This window comes from Mustela nivalis, assembly GCF_964662115.1.
Source record: "Mustela nivalis genome assembly, chromosome: 6".
NCBI classification, from domain to species: domain Eukaryota; kingdom Metazoa; phylum Chordata; class Mammalia; order Carnivora; family Mustelidae; genus Mustela; species Mustela nivalis.
Window position 1 is genome coordinate 70254647 of NC_139025.1, and position 6438 is coordinate 70261084.

The following is a 6438-nucleotide window of genomic DNA, read 5'->3' on the forward strand; positions in this document are numbered from 1 at the left end:
CTCTCTGACATTATCGGTATTATTCGTTTGTTGATGACAAGAGTTGAAAACCTCTTTGGCTACTCTCTTTTTGTAAAGTTACTCATCACTGGAAAGCTGGTCCAGCTTGTAAAATTTGGATTGAATCTCTTCTAAACTCTTCCTCTCAACTTTAGAGGGCTTTCAGGGCAAGGAAGCACTTAGTATCTTTTTTCTGGGGGGCTGAGAGGGGAGGTTCACTATTTATTTATGACAAATATCCTACATCCATAATCCTCTTAAGTCAGAAATTCTTAGAAACAATACCATAGGTCTTGGCTAGTCAGAGGATGAAGTCATTGGACTCACCCATCCTACAAATGGCCCCACAGATAGCATAGGTTTTAAACTGGCCATTGCCCCTGACTGTCACTTTGTCAATCTTGGCCACATTTAGCTGGATGGATGTGTGGTCCTTGGCACAGACAGTTTGGTTGCTGGTGGAGCATTTCTGTGGCACATACAGGTCTACGAACTCACCAGCTTTGAGGATGAGGTGGTGGCTGCCACCGCCCCAAGGGCAAGTGCAGAAAGGAAGTGCTGTGTACAACCCCCACCACCACCACCACTTAGTATCTTTTTTGAGGACAGAATGCTCCTCCCTGGAGCCTGGAGATCAGATATTCTCCAGCAAGGGATGTAGGGCACTCTGATGTGATTGCAGGTTCAGATGGGGCCCACTTGCAAGGCGTGGAAGCAGGTGTGTTTGAAAATTACATGAGGGAAGGCAGAGGTCAGCAACCTCTTTGGCCATCTGCAGAAGAAATAATGTTGATACAAGGGTCTTGAGCCAGGGAGGATTAAGAGAGGGTGAAGGAGTGGTGGGGGAGGGCAGGGGGAAGACAAAAGATGTAGTGGAGAAGAAGAAGGAAGGAAGAGAACAATTAAAGGATGTATGTTAAGAATGAGACTGTTACAGCAATCTTAGTTATAACTCTGCCTCTGGCCATCCGCTCCTAGGAAGCCAGGATCCTCTTACCAGAAAACCTGTGCTTCAGTCAGCCACAGATGCTTGGGGGGTATAGGCTTGGAGGCAACTGGGAAGGGTAGGGGGCAGTCCGTTGATTCTATGTACACTCTTAAGTGTCTCTCTGAGTTCTACTCCAAGTGGGTTTAAAATGGCATCCAACATAGATTGGTTACTATCTTCTGTCCCTCTTTTTCTTCTCTTTCTCCTTTTATTTCAAATTATTTTTTTTAAATTTTTTAGCTTAAGAAATATGACCTCAGTGCCTAGTGACCCTTTCAGTTTGGGTCAGTATCTGTCCTGATTAGCAAAAGGGAAATAGGAAATGACATTTTAAGACTATGACACTAATAAAAGCAAAGACATTTCTTATAAGCCTAAAATTCTGCTAATCAGAGTTTTGTGGTTTTTTTTTTTTTTTTTTTTTTTTTTCTTGAGCAGTTTGCTTACAATCCTGGAACCATGTTCCTCATATCTGGGAAATCTATTTTACATTGACTTCTTGTATTTGCTACATTTTATATTGACTGGCTTTGCTGTATTTTAAATGTATTTGTGTCTAGACTTGTGGGACTTTAGCTACAGCCAATTTCTACATTATTAAGAGGGTTATTTTGAGTGGCCCCTGTGAATAAACCTAATTTTCCCCTCTGATTAGTGCTTAATTTGAAATTGTTTGTGCAATGATGAAATCTTTCTTGAGTTTCACTTCCAGATTCCAGTTTCCATTCCCAGAGGTTGCTTTTGATTACATAAATGCTTTCAGGGTGATTATGTGGGCAAAATTGTATATTAGGTAGTTTTGGTGCTTTTTATAAGAAATTGTGTTGTTTAGAAAGAAGGGCTGTGAGTTAGGTTTCGGGTTTTAGGTACTTTACAATTACGTGATCACTACCTCTATTCAAGGCAAAAATATATGCTGCATCTGCAACCCTGCATAATTTTGTCACCCAGCCTTTGATTGGAAAGTCACTTCACTTTAAGATTCCACATTCCACAGCAGGAGGATTTTTCTAGATCTACACATCAGGCTCTCAGTGTGTGTGTAGTCTCCTACATCTCTGTTTTTCTCCCATCTTCAGTTCTTCTAATAAATGTCTTGAGGGGCAAAAAGTAAGATATTCATGCTCTGCCCCCCAAACTGCAGCTAGAAATCAGACCACATGACTTCATTAGGAGCCAGTGCTGGCACCTATGACTCTCTGTACATATACTCTCTGACCCCTGGCGATATACCTTGGTATCTGCCTCACAGGTTCAGAGCCAGAGAGGAGTTTTGCCTCTGAATGAATACCTTGGATTTTACCTTTACCTGACTTAGATGATAACAAGTGATATTTTGGATTTGGAATAGATGCAGGAATAGGTTAAGATTTTAAGGGCTGTTGGGGTAGGGTGATTACAGTTTGATATGAGAAGGACATGGAAGGTCAAGGGCAGTGTTATGAGTTGAACTATGACCACCTCAAATCACTATTTTAAAGGCCTAACCTCCAGGACTTCCAAACATGACCTTACTTGAAGATAAATGACTTCATAGAAGTAATCAAGCTAAAATAAGATCACCAGGGTTGGCCTTACTCCAATATGGCAGTGTACTTATTAAAAGGAACAATTCGGGCACAGAGAGTCTTGCCCAGGGACAGACAATGTGAAGCTACAGAAAGAATACCATGTGAACATGAAGACAGATATCTATAAGCCAAGGAGAGAGGCCTGAAACAGATCCTTTCCTCATAGCACTCAGAAGGAAACAACCATTCCAACATCTTTATTTTGCATGTGAAGACTTCAGGTCTGTGAGGCAAGAAACTTCTGTTGTTTAAGCCACATAATTTGTAGTATATTATTATAGTCACATTAGAGCAAACTAACATAGGCAGGCAAGCCATGATCCATGGACTGGATCGTGGAACAGACAAATGGTATATAAGACCTAGTCACTGCTATAGACATTTTTTACATATACACATTCTGCTTGCCAGAATATAGTTTTCTGTGTCCCTCTTTTTCATTATCTTCCATTTTTATAATTTATTTCATTCTCTAGAAATCTCAAAGAATTACCAACTGCCAGTCCAAGGATTAGACTCACAAACTTTCAATAATATCTGATGTTATTCTCAAAACCAGAGATAGTCAAAGTTATTTTTTCTACTAATACTTTTACTACTGCTACTATCAGCCGGGGTTCATTGACCTTCTGTCTTGTTTCAGGTAACATATTAAGATATTAACTTCTTTAACCATGATCACATTACAGGCATGAGGTAGTAGCCATCATTGTTTGCTTCATTTTGGAAAGGAAAGCATGGTGGCCAGCAGGTTTGAGGATTTGGCCAAACCCAACTGGCTCATTAGTGACATGACAGAGTTGAGAATCCCTCACCTGTATGGTCTTCATAATGTCTCTACTCAGAGACTCAAATTCTGGGATTGAGAAAAAAGAATAATCAAAGTAAGATTTAAGCAGCGAGACTACAGAGAAACAATCACTTCTGTTTCTTAAAGGATGCTGGAAAGGTATCTTTTAAGAAACAAGTCACATTACTTTGAGCATTTCTAATTTTTCCCACTGAAGACTTTTCCAATAACAAAATCTAACATGAGTAGTCATTGCATCAATTCACATTTTAAGCCACAAACAGACCAAAAAGACTTGCTGTATCAGCTCAAAGGAACATTCTTCTGTAATCAATTAAAATCATTGCACTTGATTATTCCATTCCTGCCAAGAAACAATTTAAAAAGCCTGTTCACAACAATTTGTTTTACAATTTCCAGGACCACTAAAATGACCTCCTGAGGACCTGGAATTTTAAAAGATTTTTCCAGTGTTTCCTGGGGGCAATATGGCTGTAAAACAAACACACAAAAGCCCACTGAGATCTTAATGACACGCATGTGAAGTCTGCACTCTTCATTCATCAAACTTCAGTTTATATATTATAGCTGTTACCGTGGGACATGATTTTACTGTAAATAAATAAAGGACTTTGATGACCAAAGAACTGGGCTAGTACTGTGGCTCCACCATGCCCTTGCTGTGTGTCCCTTAACAAGTTATCATTCCACTCTGAATGTCCATGACCTAATCTTTAAATGGAAAGAGCAATGCCTACAACACAGGCTGTGAGAGTCAAATAGAATAGTGAGCGCGGAGCATCTGGCACATGATTGAGACCATTAATTTTTACTTCCATTCCACGTTTTCTTCCCTCTTGTTCTCTCAGGTGCCCAGCGTGTTTCTTTGCCCTTATGTTAGCTTGCCAAGGGCTGACATGCTGAACCATGGGTAGCTGAACAGGTTAACTAAAGCTTGAGTCAGACTCCCTATAAGGTCAATTTCTAGTGTATGTTTTGCTGAGTGGGAAGAAGTGAAGAATCCACAGGTCATGTGGTGTCCAGCCTCCACCTGCACAATAGTGGTTAGGAAATCTCGGGGGAAACACATTTTTATTTTCCCATTTTGCCTAGAGCCAAGGGAAAGACATGCATTTATCTTCATAGTTTCCATTCCTGTGTGTGTATGTGCATGCATATGTGTGTGTGTATGAAGTTTAGATTCTATAATTACTACCTTTCCAGGGCCTTGGCTTTATTTTTGAGTCTCTGATCTGATCTTCCTTCTGGATGGACCCTAGTCTATTCCTCACTTTTTTCAGTCAGTTAAAATTCTCTAGGCTATCAAGAATCGGTCGGGGCGCCTGGGTGGCTCAGTGGGTTAAGCCGCTGCCTTCGGCTCAGGTCATGATCTCAGGGTCCTGGGACCGAGTCCCACATGGGGCTCTCTGCTCAGCAGGGAGCCTGCTTCCCTCTCTCTCTCTCTGCCTGCCTCTCTGACTACTTGTGATCTCTCTCTGTCAAATAAATAAATAAAATCTTTAAAAAAAAAAAAAAAAAGAATCGGCAGATGCCTGCTTCAGTGTTTTCACTCCTCTGTGGATTCTCCTCTGATTTCTGGTATCTAAGCATTTCTCTTAACTTTCTGGCATCAAATCAATGCATTTCAAAACATTTTATAGATTTTTTTTTTCTTCCACATTTTCTAGCTACTCTCTACAATTTTCCATATATTTGGGAATAGAATTCCAGTCCAACTCTTTCTAAATAAAATGCCAAGGAAATCTTCTGTTTCAGTCTGCTCAGGCTGCCATAACAAAATACCATAGGCTAGATGGTTAAGTAACAGAAAATGATTTTCCTACAGATCTGGAGGTTAGAAGTCTGAGATCAAGATACCAACATGGTTGGCTTCTGATGAGATCTCTCCCTTTGAGATGCATATGGTGCCTTCTCACTGTGCGCTCACATGATCTCTTTGTGGGAACATGAGAGGCAAGGAGTGGGAGGAGAAAGAGAGAGTGGAGAGAGTATAATCTTCCCTTCATGAGGGCTCCAGCCCAGGGGTTTCATCTAACCCTAATTACTCCCCCAATTACAGGTTTCTCGTCTCAAGGAGTCAAAGAATGAATCTTACATACACAGAGAGGTGAGATGATAGTTTATTAAGTGAAGGTGAGGACAGAAAGAAGAAAAAAAAAAAGCTCTCTAGAATAAAAGGGGTTCTGAATGGGTTGCCACTGTGGCCTTTCATTGGCAGTCTTTTATTGAGAACTGACTAGGAAGCAGCTGGCCTTGAAATTCTCCTGCCATTTTGGTTTGAGCAAGGACTATGGATAACATCCTTCACAGTTTACTTCTTCCTTGAGGTCTGGCCATTTTCTATGGTGACAATGTAACTGCTGTTTAAAAAAAAAAAAAAAAATACCCACAACCACCTAGGGCAGGGTGGTCTGGTTTGTTTCTTTATCTCTTGTTCCACTCTATCTCAGCATCTGCCTGCCAGGAATAGTTCCAGAGCCTAGTCGGGGGCTCCCTATCTCCCTACCTATCCCTTAACCCTTTCCTTACTCGCCATCTCAAAATACCTTCACACTGGGGGTTAGGTTTTCAACAAATAAATTTGAGAGGTGGAGGACACAAATATTCATTCCACAAAAATCTTCTCTCTGAGCCTGAAATAATTGCTTCATGCTACAGATACCACATTGACCTGTCTGGTCTTCAGTTCCATCACCTACAATATCAGGAGAATTGAACTTAAAATATTGTTGTAAAATGACCCAATACTGTACTGGGTATAAAACAAGGATCAAAATGCCCAGCACAGCAGGAACTTAACAGATAATCCCCCCTTTCTCTTTGCCTCCACTCTCTTTGCCCCCAAAGTGACTGGATGCAGCTGACTGGTATATGATGGCCATCTTCAGTGTCAGTCCAGTGATGTCGGAAGTGGTACAGCTGTGGTCCTGCTTACATCATGCTATCAAGACTTTTCAGCATTCGTGTCACTAGAAATGGATAGAGCCAAGGATGATAGCATGAAGTGAAGGCAGTCACAAATTTTTATGGAGGAAACAGGCAAAACCAAAACCAAACAGAAACAAAGA

The 6438-nt window shown here is 40.8% G+C and overlaps 1 pseudogene across 1 annotated transcript; it reads right to left on the reverse strand.

Moving 5' to 3' along the window:
* Nucleotides 1–262: 262 nt before the first annotated feature.
* Nucleotides 263–5906, reverse strand: LOC309866593 (small ribosomal subunit protein eS21 pseudogene; annotated as a pseudogene). The gene is made up of 2 exons: nucleotides 5900–5906; nucleotides 263–558 (listed from the first exon to the last, which is right to left on the reverse strand). The product of its transcript is annotated as a small ribosomal subunit protein eS21 pseudogene (transcript).
* Between the last annotated feature and the right edge of the window lie 532 nt (nucleotides 5907–6438).